The 13,652-nt window shown below is 42.3% G+C and overlaps 1 long non-coding RNA gene across 1 annotated transcript; it reads left to right on the top strand.

Moving 5' to 3' along the window:
• The first annotated feature begins 7,402 nt into the window (after positions 1-7,402).
• On the top strand, positions 7,403-10,291 carry LOC308592396. The gene is made up of 2 exons (XR_014010495.1): positions 7,403-10,004; positions 10,048-10,291. It is a non-coding gene; the product is annotated as an uncharacterized lncRNA (long non-coding RNA).
• Positions 10,292-13,652: the final 3,361 nt, after the last annotated feature.

Genomic DNA, 13,652 nt, shown 5'->3' with positions numbered 1-13,652 from the left:
AAGTGTAATTGTATATATAAACTATTTTTTGCCTTAGCTTGAAATTGGCCTTGTGTTTCTCTTTAGCTGGAACCAGTAGCAGCCTGTGTGGTGGGGTAGAGAATATTGGATCTTGCTGGAAAACCTCGGGAGCTGCTACCAGTCAGTGTGATCAACCTAAGAAGGACCACTGGTCTGACTCAGTATTTGGCTGCTTCCTATGTCCTTGAGGAGCTTTGCTGCCTGGGACATTTTGCTACCATGTACAGAAATAGCTTTAATACGACATTTTATTTTGGTTCATTAGCTACATTACCCTGGCCCCTGCCTCTGCTTTCCAGACATATGGCCAGCCCCGCAAAGCCCACAGAACTCAGGCAGAGACTAAGGGCTCATCCAGACTTCATTTTTGTGCTGCATTTCTAAGCACAGGTATGTACTTTAAAGAGTCGTGTCCAAGCACTTCTTGTTGTTGCTGCATCATCAGTGCTTTGCCCATGAAAACTTGCTCTTTACCACTGAATAGGAGCATCCTTGATTCAGCATTAAAGAGTGGGTTCTTGTGGGGATAGTGCCCTCTGGAGGGGGGAACTGCTTGGACACAATACTTTAAAGCCTGGACCTGTGCCTAGAAAGTGTGGGTAAAAAGGTAGGTGGATGAGCTCTAAGGTTAATATTTGCTATATGGTTCAGCAAATTATTTTGCTGCATTTACCATTAAGGAATTTGGTTTGCAACCTGAACCTATGCATGTTGGAGTCAGTGGCTCAGGAGGAATGGCAAGAAGAACTGCTGCTGTTGCCACTGAGAAGGCAGGGACAAATTTCTACAGGCAGGGAGTTCCACAGGGCAGGGCCTGCCAAATTCAAGGCTCAGTTGGTAGTGAAAGCCAACCAAATCTCAGAGGTGTGGGGAAACCACCAGAAGTACCCCATCAGAGGTGATCAAAGTGGACCAGGTAGTACTTAAGGTAATATGGGCCCAAGCTGTTTAGGGCCTTGTGAATTAATGTGAGAGCATTGAACTTGGCCCAGTAGCAAATCAGCAACCAGTGCATTTTTTTCTGCAGCAGAGTAACATGGTGTCAGTAATCTGCTCCTATGAACAGTATGGCTGCTGCATTCTTCACAAGTTGCTGACCAGATGCAAGTTACACTTCTGGAGGTTCCCTCACTGAGAGAAGTGAAGTTACAGGGAACTAGGCAGAGGGCCTTCTCAGAAGTGGTGCCCTCCCTGTGGAACGCCCTCTCACCAGATGTCAGGGAGACGAAGAATTACACAAGTTTTAGAAAACTTCTGAAGGCTGCCTTGTTGAAGGGAGGTTTTAATGTCTGACATGTTATTATTTTTTATATTTTGCAGGAAGCCACCCAGAGTGGCCGAGGAAACCCAGCCAGATGGGTGGGGTAAAAGCAATAAAATAACAAATGGCATATCAGCAAGAGCTGATAAAAAACACTGGTGGAGACAGAGGTCAGGTGACAGAGATAGATCAAGGGGTACCCCCAGGCTGTGTACCTGCTCCTTCAATGGGAGTTAATCCCATTCAGAAGGGCAATTGACCTATTTTGCAGACATGGGAACTACCTACTCACAAAGCCTCCATCTTTCCAGGATTCAAGCTCAGTGAATTGACCCTCACCCTATCCACCACTGCAATCATGGGCTTTCCTGAGTCAGGTGTATTAGAGAAACATAGCTGTGCATCATCAGCCTACTGATGATACCTTGCTCCAAAACTCCAACTGACTGTTCCCAATGGTTTTATATTTATGTAGAATAGCACTGGGGACAAAGCAGTGCCCTAAAGCACCCTATAATGTAAACACCATGAGGCCAAAGATGACTCTCCTAGGGGTACTCTTTGGACTTAGCCATCAGATTTGTCAAGGCTAATTCCGTCCTAACCCAGGCGTGAACACAGACTGACATAGACATAGGCACCATCTCCCTGGAGCCCTGGGTGCCCGGGCTCCCACAATTTTTTTGTTGTTGTGGCTACCTAGCCCCTACCCCTGCCACCATGTGCCCCTGGGCATAGAGCCAGTCTCTTCAATCCTGGCAACTATCTTTCCCAGGAAGGATTATTTACCAGGCAATAGTTGTCAAAATCCTTCAGGCCCAGGGTTGCATTACTGCTCCCTATAAGGCAGCAGGCATCAATGCTAACTGCAAGGAAGCATTCACTATTCATGGATCTCCCCAATCAACCTTCACCTGATGTTAAGGTTGGCCATAATCTTCACCTAATGGCAATGAACCAGTCAGTTAAGTTTTAGGGCAAAGACTAACCAATTTGGTGCCCTTCAAATGTTTTGCACTACAACGCCTATCGTCCTTGGCCGTTGGACATGCTGGATGGGACAGATGGAGTTGTCCAAAATATCTAGAGGGCATGACATTCACTACCCTTCCTTGGACAGTTGAGTGCATTTATATATAATCTATATAAAATTATATTATTATATATGTATATACATTTATATCTAATCATACTCCCTACCCATCCTTGTCTCCAGTCCTTGGCAGCTGTAATTAGCAAAACGAACATCAGGCATGGTGAGAGTCTCACATCCGATTTGCAAATGCAATCAGCAAACATTTTTTACAAGTGAAAAGCATTCTGTCAACCTGCTGCAAAATACTAAAGCAGAAAGCTCTGTCAATGAACTTAGTCCTGCGCATTGTAGACTGACAGCTTCCCCATATATTTAAATGTCACCATGATAGGCACTTACTAAGAAGGATGGCTTGATTAGATATACAAAACAAGTATTTATTACTCAGAACACTGAAACATTTTACTTAACTATTTCTATGATTTATTATTATATAATGAATCTACTTCAAACTATCTTATTCTGTTTCAAAGGGGAATTTTTTTTCTCAAAGACTACTGAAAGTAGTGCTATTACCACCACATTTCATCTTTATCAAAGGATTTCTTTCAGGTCCTGTCCTCTCCTTTTTTTTTCTTGCTGTTTATTTAGATCATGACAACTTTCATTAGGGATGAGCTGCTTTCATCCATTATGTTCTTTTACAAAGCAATCCAATACATGTCTACTCAGAAGTCACAATGATTTTTTTTTTTATTTTGGGGGGGAAATCTGCCCTGCCTGATTTCCCAGATAAAGCTGAAGCAGTTAATAAACAGGGATGGGAGCACCTGTCCGTTTCTTATTTCTTTTCCATTCTTAAATTCAGTTTTCCACATTAGTGAATTCTTACAAACAAATAAAAAATCCACTAGCATTTTAGGGTGAATTTTCCAAACATACACAGTTTTGCACGTTTGGCAATATTTGTGTTTGCTATTTTCCCAAATATATACATTTGTATGTACACTTTACTCCAGCATGTACATTTTTTTACACCTTACTTGGCGAGAGAACTTCATTGAAAAATTCAGAGAAGTGTGAAGGACTGCTATGTTTCAGTTTACAAATTTTGGGAAAGACTTCTATGTTTCAGTTTGCAAATTGTTTTGGGAAAGACTGCTTACCGTCAACTGGAAGGGGAGAGGGTGTTGCGGTTCAGTGCAGCCATGGAAGATGTACATTACAGGGTGATCCTTAACCTTAGTTTACCCTGCCAAAAATTCAACCAGCAGCTTGGCTGGTTAAGTCAGACTACACAACCAATGAAAATTCACATTCCCATGAAAAGTAGATGCTCTACCACTGAGTTATGGCCTTTCCCTATATTTTATTTCAAACCATGTGTCTGGATGGAACTGGATGCATGGCGTTTGTCTTTTTCCTCACAAAATGCCACTTGAGGCCTAGGGATCGTCAGTCGTTTCTATTTCTTTGAGTATAATAGACTCATGGGAGCACCCTGTATGTTCCTATCAGCTTGCAGTACACTGCTTTTGTGCTAAAATACAATGGCACTCTTGTGATAGCTATTCTTAGATTAGGACTCCCATGATAACTATAGATTAGATGGCAGTGTGCTTATGTGTCTAAACAGAACAATATCTGCCAAATATACTCCCAAACTTCCTTTCTGATTAGGATTCTCAGAGGAATCAAAGATGATTGACAAAATGTTGGCCACATCAACAGACAGTATTTGGCACTATCTATGGTTTTCATTGGCCCTGGTATACTGAGAAAGTCATGCTGCTTTACAGGGAACAGAAATATTCCTGTCATCCTCCAAAGAAGGAAGAGACATGTAGTGGTAGTAGACTCAGTCATAACAGAGACTGAAGCTCCCTCACTGTGGGAACTTTTGCACAACCAATGTCTCCTGATGAAACAAATATCAGGGGGAATCTTTAGCAGAATCAATGCATAGGAAAGGGAAATTTCTGGTTGGAATGCCACAAATGGTACACTGGTTGGGTTAGTGGAGACAGGAATTTTACCTGGAACTAGCACTGATTGCCAGTGGAGGCTGGTTCATTAGGTCAAATGGAACACTGCCTCAACAGTCTCTCTCTCTCCTCAGCCAATGCCCCCACCCCTTGCCTTCCTGCTTATTTATAACCCATCTGAGGTTGGCTTTTCCTGTCATTTGCTCAGGCTCCACATGCTGCTGGTCTCCCTACTTTCCACCATATGAGTTCCAATGGGCATCAGCCATAGCCTCTGATCACAAGTTGTGCAGGACTGGTCTGGAAAGGATGCTGTTAAGCAACAAAAGAGTTGCTTACTGCATAATGTGGGATGGGGAGGACTCTGATCAGGCCCGCCATCTGCTCTATTGAAGTCTACAGACTGCTTCACATCATTGAGCTCCTGCCTATATAATGCCCCCATTGTACTCACTAAATGTCATTCCCGTATCTTCAACTGCTGCTTCTTCCATAATAATTTTGTGCAATTTATTTGTGTTTAATTATAGAAATGTGGCATCCTGTGGAGAATTCCTACTGTCCTTTTCTCCTAGGTCGGTATTTTATTAGCAATTCAATAAAACTGCTAAATTTACAAAAGAAATATCATCTTTGCCACTTCAGATCTCATCAATATTTCATCCTAGTTACACACAGAGCTTCGCTGCAGATATAATTCTCTTGATCCCTACTGTGACCAAATGTCTCTTGCAAATATTGCACAAATAGCTCAGGAGCTGAAAGTTTAGCCTCGACTTTGCTTCTTGCCAATGGGATGGGAAAAGCATGGAACATAAGTGAAGCTCCTTCTTCCTCAAGTGCAGGCTCTGTGTTATAAATGAGTCTAAGCTATTATCTCATTCTTATTTTTAAGCTGAACAGCTACCACATTTCACCTAAAGCAATATTGGAGGGAATGGTGGATGGGGCGGGGGACAAAACTTCTAAGATTTCTTCAAGAAAGTGAAAAAGTTTTGATAAGGGCTAGGGACCCAAAGCTCTTAGGAACTCTGATCATGGTTGTCTGCTATTGGTTTGTATTGAGGAATGAGATGCCAGCAACCCTTAGGCAGTTCTACAGCATAGTTAGCTAAGCTGGAAGTAAACTTGGTCATGCAGGCTGTGATGCTGGACAAATAGCTCATACACCTATATACAGATACAGATGCACATATATGTGTGTGGACCTAACTAAGGAACCTACTACTTCCTTCCCAGTGAAGAGCTTTTATGCTTGCAAGACTAAATGCTTTCCCCTCCACAGTGACTACAGGTAGATACTTGCAAATTCCTTATCAAGCCCACCTGTCTGCCTGCAAACAGGGAGTGCCAGATTCACTGGACCATATTCTTTTGGACTGCCCTTTGCACAGCACACTCCACAAACAGATGCTAAGCAAGATGCTGGACCTGTGACCCATGGCTCCAAGAGCCAAATGAGGTTCCTCCTAATGGACAGGAACAAGGACGTTACTGCCCCAGTGGCTTCCTTTTTAATCTCCATCTCTCCTAAAAGAGTTCTTAATGAATCATCCCTCTAGGGAATAGACAGGGTGAAGCAGAACAGTCAAGTGCCCTATGACCCTCGACAGCCTCACTCCTGTCCCTTTTAAATTTATCCCACAGATTTGAAATGTCTTAACTTGTAATGACAATAAATGTATTTGTATTGTATTGTATGATGTGTGGGGGCCTTTCCAATCAGAGTAATTATTTTTCCACTTTACTTTGATAGACTTAAAAACTCAAACTTGCAACTACTACATGACATGCTTTGCATATGCAATAAGGAAAATAAGATATTTTTGCTCTAATTATGTGAATGATTGATAGATAGTCCTTTTAAATTATTCTCTCCTTGAATTAAAAATATCTCCTGCTATTTGTTGAAGAACAATTGTACTTCTCTTCTTATTTTACAATATTAAAAGGCATATGACCTGAGGGATAGCTTAGGCAGTAGAGCATGAGACTCTTAATCTCAGGGTTATGGTGTAGCACCCTGCTTGTGGTTAACGCTTAGCTGGAATGAAATATTCAACGCAGCAACAGAGAAATTAAAATAATAATTTATTTGTCAGACAAATAAATGAGAGGCACAGTGGTATATGGTTACCAAGCTCTGGCCTGGCCTCCTGCCATTATGGCCAGCACTTATATTCCCTTAATCCAGCCCCCTTTGCTCCTCCTGTGGCTGCCTCTGTTCAATCAGCCTGGTTGAAATTTCTATTGGTTGTTTGCTATAACCAATCTTAAAAGATACACCCATATCCTCCTGTCCTTATATGGAACACAAAGAGCTATATATTGTTACATCTATAAATGACAAATAAGTAGTAATATATCTTACATGTGTCTCAACAAGGAATCTTAATTACCAGCTCACCTCTTGCCTTCCTTGCCCTCCAAAACAGATGGTTAATAATTTTAAATTTTTATCTTGAACAGATGTCAGAGACCTTGGGTTCATATTCTCATGCATCATCAATGAAATATCTCCTTTTGGAGGTCTTTAAACAAAGGCCTGACACCCATTTGTCATGAGTGCTCGATTGGCGTCTCCTGTCTGGCAGGGGGCTAGGCTCATCTGCCCCCCTGGTCTCCTACAGCAATATGACTCTATGAAATAAGAATTTAACATTTCTTTCTTTCTAGATCCTTTGCATAATTACATTTAAGCCAGCATATTTCATACATTATCATAGATAGCTTTTTAGAAGGATAAACTTCCTCAAAGTAAAAAGGAAGGAACAGTTTACAGCCTCAAAATAAAATAGGAAAAAAGCCTCTTCCCCTGTTTACACTCCCCCCCCTTCTCCAGCCAGTTGCTTTGTTTCCATGTGCTCTTGGCCTTTTGTCCTGTGGCTCAAGTTTAACGGTTTTATTTTACTATTTACCCATTCCTAATTATGTAGGGTCTGTGTAACCTTGGTCTTCAGCCTGTAATTCCAGCTTTTACGACTTTGAGAATTGTTTTCTGCTATAAATCAAGGGGCCCCTTGTCTAGGAGGGCTCTCTTTCTGCCAGCTAGTCTTCTTGCCTGGCATGAAACATTTGAAAATCTTTAAGCTCATTTTTAGAATTTTAGGAACCTGATCAAGATATAAGCCAATATAAGCCTTGATTAAAATGCAGTCTATATTCAGATGCCTCATTCCCCCCTTTCAAGCTCAAGGACCTTGCTACCAAGTGTCCTTGATAGCTTGATCTTCATCATATTCCTGAGGTAAAGCTCTGTATAGGGCCATGATATGAGGTAGAGTTTCATTCGAAATCATCTTGCTAATTGTACTTCTAAAACATGAAATGATACATGGCATCATACATAAAACCATTACCACTACTGTCAAGAAAAACAAGCAAGACAATAATATCCCTTTGAGTCCTGTGACATTAGGTAACCAATTGGTGAGCCATCCCATATCCCATCCTTCCCATGTTTGTACTGGGACATGTGCTATATTCTCCATCTTTGTGGCCAACACACGGATTGCCTCACCATTATCAGAAATGTTAAAGCAACAGGCATTCCCTGTCAAGTTCAAGACTCCACATAGGCCTCCCTGCTTGGCAAGTACATAATCCATTCCCATTTTCAGCTGCAAAATGGCGGCTCTACTTTCATCCAGCTGTTGTGCAATAAGTCTCAAACTCTGGGCCGTTGCATTGGTTACAAGTTCCACTACTGCTTGCAATCGAATTATTCTGTTTAGATTATAAATAGGATCCCGTGCCCCTTGTATGAGCTCACCAGGATTCCAGGAGGCAGGATCATAATAGGCTATAATGCGCTCTGGTGGCCAATCATCAGTACCGCTCCAACTTTGGGTACTTCCTCCTGCTATATGAGAAATATCAGTGTTTCTTCGTGTTTGCTTAGCTGAACTAGTGGGCATAATTCACATTGGTGGTAATACCCATCCCAGGAAACAAGTCCCACTCCATTTGGAAGGGAGTTTCTTGTATGCCCATTCTCCACATATCCACCACAACCATCGGGTCTGAGGTTTTTGGTACGTGGAGTACAGAAGGCGAAATATCAAAAGAGGTAGAGAGTTCACAGTGCAGTATGTTAGATTGCCTTTTTCTGTCACAGTTATGTTCCATACCACTTTCCATGCATGAATAAAAGGAGGTGCACAGGGCAAGGTATTCCGAGTTCGATAGGTAGTACCGTGTGCCCAGGTTTAACTATTCTTAATATAATCCCAAGTATAGTGACAATGAGAAGAGCCTACCATGGGAGAATCAGCTGCATCTGATGATTTATGTACACAGAATTCCCCTTGTACAGGTATAACTCGTAATGGTTTAGTTGAGTTCCACCCGGGGAAATTCTGTATTTCTGTTTGGTGTGGCATTTCGCTTACCATACCAATGACATTTAATGGTATTGGTAATAAGGGCATACCTCCCTCTGAATCATCTGGCCCAAGAGAGCAAACAAGGCAATTGGTCCTATTTGCAACATTGGCTACCATCTCAGCTAAGCCTACCCACATATTGTGGTCATGGCGGAATCCGTATTTAGCAAATTTGGTCAGATTCAAGGACCCTTCCCCTTCCCAAGGGATCAGGATTAATAATAAAATCATGTTGATGTCTAGCATATGCATTCCTTCCACAAAAGATTACCTTATTGTGATAGCATAAAACTATTAGTCCCAATATAATTCCCCCAGTGACAGAAATGGGGAACCACCAAGACCAAAACATATATCCCAAGGATCCCCAATGTGTAATATCTCTGATAATTGTCCCACAAGGGGGGGCAGTCAATTAATTGTATAAGAGAATCTTCCCGCTCACAGTCGCTGGTTCAGACGCTCCTCAAGCTTCAGGCGTGCGCAGGTCAGCCAGCTTCCAGGTTGTGGCTGCAGCAGGCCGGTCGTCTAATGTTGCCCGTGACCTAGCCCGTTCCCGGTAGGGCTAGATACAGGGGTTTTTGGAGAGAGTCAGTTTTAAAGGATTAGAGGGGTCACCTTTGCACGTCCAACTGCCTTCGGACTTCTTCAAACGGGAGTGATGAATCCAGGGGGTCACCTCAGCTACCTTCACCGCTGTTGGAGTAGAGAGCAAGACGGTGTAAGGTCCACGCCACTTAGGTGCAAGTGGATCACGTTTCCACTCTTTCACCCATATGCTATGCCAGCCTGGAGCTGATGAATCGGCTTGGCAATGCTGCACGGCGTGCGCTCGAGGGCCCACCTGTTAAGATAAAAAAAACAAACAAACACGGGAGAGAGACAAAAACACGGGAGAGAGATTGCACTTGTCCCTGTGTCACATGGTCTCCTATTTGTTTGAGGTCAGTTGGACTATCCTGAACAAAGGAGGGCGGCCTCCCATACAGGAGCTCAAAAGGTGACAACTTAAGTCTTTTTGTGGGTGTGCACCGAACACGAAACAGTGTTATGGGTAACACGTCTACCCTCCTGAGACTTTAGACATATTAGTGGGCTTCTGGCATGCCCTGCAGATACCTTGCACAAGCGTCTGGCGGTAGGTGGTAAGCCTGGCCAGGTGAATTGCATTGTTTGGATCCCAATTAGGATCTTCCAAGGGAAAGTTGTCCTGGAGATGACGGTCAATATTATAAATATTTCCCACTCTGGCCTGCTCACGCAAATATATCTGTGCCTTTTCAATTATGTCTCTCCTTTCCTCAGTGGTGAAGAGAGTATTCAGGAGCTGGCGACAATCTGTCCAAGTAGGACTATGAGTATTTACTATTGAGGTCACCAAGTCCATCATAGCCTGAGGTTTTTCTGCGAAAGATGGGGTGTTTTCCAATTCATCAGACCTGTAGTCGTGAATGGAATATATTGCAGGGTCGAAGTTCGAGGTGGCCGTGGTCCAGGTTGCCCATTAACCAGCACAGGCTCCTCAAGTGCATCAAATACTCTTCTAAGAGGGGCTACTACGTGACCTTTCTCTTCGCTTTGCTCTAGGGGCCTCAAATCATAGGGGATGGTATTTGTCCCAAGGCGTTCTTTTAGCAGCTCTATACGCCTGGCTGTATTGCTTGCTGACCGATCAAGGTCTCCCTGTAACTTCTGTAATAATTCTCTAGGACTTGGATGTACAGGAGTTTGGGGTAGGCAATTAGTTGTTCCACTAAAAGAGACTGTAGATGGAGTTCTACTGGGACTCACAGGTGGAATAACCACTTCTGCTTGGGCTTTATTATAGGCCTCCAATGCCTCCTGAAGATATTTATCATAATCTATCAAGGAATCAAGTTCTGTGATTCCAGCCCCATTATTCATTCCACTTTCTTGCCTTGGGGTTACAACTGGTGGAGGGTTTGAATTAGGCTCCCTTCGATGTGGAGCATAGGGTGGAGGTGGAAGCACCTCTTCCTCTGGTCCCTCAAAAATGGGTTTGAGTTTATTTGGCAAGATTCCTTTCCTAGCTTTGGCTTTTACAGCCAATAATTTGCATCATTGGACTTTGCATTCCCTTATCCATGGAGGATTTTTATTTAATGTGCTCAGCCAAGAATCTATATATGAAAATTGTTCTGGGCACCCTCCAGTTTCTTTGGCGATGTTAGACCAAAGTTTGCTTACTAAATTTATATCAAAGGTTCCCTGAAATGGCCATTCAGTATTTTCTTTTGGCCACTCTAGTTCACATAACGTTCTCAAGCGTTCTGGCGTCATTTTGACTCCATATGCCCCTGAGAAGGCTTTCTTAAAATTATTTAACATACATTCAAGAGGTGTATTTTTCCCCTTTGAACCCCCAACTCCCATTGTATGGCCTTGTGAAGTATCCACTCAGTCACTCACACACACACCTTACTGGGAAACGAAGTAGTACTCACTCCACACTTAGGTCAGCTACACATTGTACTTTCTCACACATGCAATGCGCTAGATACTTCAACCATACTCTACCTCCCAATCTTCCCTTTTCCCTACACCAGATCACCATCTGATGTACCCAGCCACCTAGCGTACTCAGTTCCCCTTTACTGAGACGCAGAAGTTTGATCAGGACTTCTCTTCCTCCCAATTAATTGGAGGGCCAAAACCCCTTAGTGCACTTACCCTTAGCTGGTTGCCTGTTTATTTCTCTGGTCCCCCCCGGTCCGTCGCCGTCAGTGGGCAGGGTATCAGACAGACGAGACTGCTGCGTTCCCCTGGAAAAATTTTTTCCAGTGCGCGCTGGGTAGGCAGTGAGAGGTCCTCTCTCTTGTACCCTGCTCAGTAAGGCGAAGGGGCTGCGTTCCAGCAGACCACTTATCCGAGTCACGGCACCATAAAATGTAGCACCCTGCTTGTGGTTAACGCTTAGCTGGAATGAAATATTCAACGCAGCAACAGAGAAATTAAAATAATAATTTATTTGTCAGACAAATAAATGAGAGGCACAGTGGTATATGGTTACCAAGCTCTGGCCTGGCCTCCTGCCATTATGGCCAGCACTTATATTCCCATAATCCAGCCCCCTTTGCTCCTCCTGTGGCTGCCTCTGTTCAATCAGCCTGGTTGAAATTTCTATTGGTTGTTTGCTATAACCAATCTTAAAAGATACACCCATATCCTCCTGTCCTTATATGGAACACAAAGAGCTATATATTGTTACATCTATAAATGACAAATAAGTAGTAATATATCTTACATGTGTCTCAACAAGGAATCTTAATTACCAGCTCACCTCTTGCCTTCCTTGCCCTCCAAAACAGATGGTTAATAATTTTAAATTTTTATCTTGAACAGATGTCAGAGACCTTGGGTTCATATTCTCATGCATCATCAATGAAATATCTCCTTTTGGAGGTCTTTAAACAAAGGCCTGACACCCATTTGTCATGAGTGCTCGATTGGCGTCTCCTGTCTGGCAGGGGGCTAGGCTCATCTGCCCCCCTGGTCTCCTACAGCAATATGACTCTATGAAATAAGAATTTAACATTTCTTTCTTTCTAGATCCTTTGCATAATTACATTTAAGCCAGCATATTTCATACATTATCATAGATAGCTTTTTAGAAGGATAAACTTCCTCAAAGTAAAAAGGAAGGAACAGTTTACAGCCTCAAAATAAAATAGGAAAAAAACCTCTTCCCCTGTTTACAACCCCCCCCCCCTTCTCCAGCCAGTTGCTTTGTTTCCATGTGCTCTTGGCCTTTTGTCCTGTGGCTCAAGTTTAACGGTTTTATTTTACTATTTACCCATTCCTAATTATGTAGGGTCTGTGTAACCTTGGTCTTCAGCCTGTAATTCCAGCTTTTACGACTTTGAGAATTGTTTTCTGCTATAAATCAAGGGGCCCCTTGTCTAGGAGGGCTCTCTTTCTGCCAGCTAGTCTTCTTGCCTGGCATGAAACATTTGAAAATCTTTAAGCTCATTTTTAGAATTTTAGGAACCTGATCAAGATATAAGCCAATATAAGCCTTGATTAAAATGCAGTCTATATTCAGATGCCTCAATGGGTTATGGCCCAACATTGAGTGAACGATTCTTACATTGCAGGAGGTTGGACTAAAAGACCCTTGAGATCTCTTCCAACTGTGATTCTATGAAGATAGATTAGATAGATAGATGATAGATAGATAGATAGATAGATAGATAGATAGATAGATGATAGATAGATGAGAGAGGGAGAGAGAGAGGAAGAGAGACAGAGGGAGAGAGATGAAACATGTTATGAATATAGTGCTACACTGGGAATTCTCAGCAAAAAAAAAAAAAATCAGCTCCCACATTGAGGATCTCTCAGCAAAAATCTCAAGAAAGAAAAGAAACAGAGGTTGTTGTTGGTTGTTGAATTCACAGTAAAGTTACAAAGTTAGGGCAGTGAAGAAAATATAACTTTCTGAGTTAAACAAAGCGCACGAACATATGATCAGAAATAATTTTCCTTCCTAAATCATTGCAAGTTGATACTGAATTCAAAACTGACCAAAAAAAAAAAGGCATCACTATTAGAGTTTTGGCCAAACTTGAAATTTATTAATTTATTTTGTTTAAGAGATTTCTGTACTGCCCTTCACCAAAAATATTCCTCCGGTGGTTATTTGGAGCCAGTGTGGTGTAGTGGTTAGCGTATCAGACTAGGACCTGAGAGATAATTGCTCATATCCTCACTAAGCCAGTCAACTTCTCAGCCTAACCTACCTCACAAGGCAGGGTAAAATGATGAGCACCATATACATCACCATCAGCTTCTTGGAGGAAAGGCATGATATCAATTCAATCATGATTATATTAATACATGCAGGACCATTTCTGTTTCTATTTATACTTTCTCTTTCTTCTAAAGCCCAGACTGAGATGAAATTTTCAAATGTCTCTCCATAATTTCACAGTTTCATCATAGGT

The sequence above is a fragment of the Podarcis bocagei genome, assembly GCF_964188305.1.
Source record: "Podarcis bocagei genome assembly, chromosome: 7".
NCBI lineage: Eukaryota > Metazoa > Chordata > Lepidosauria > Squamata > Lacertidae > Podarcis > Podarcis bocagei.
This window is presented reverse-complemented; position numbering and strand designations above follow the sequence as displayed.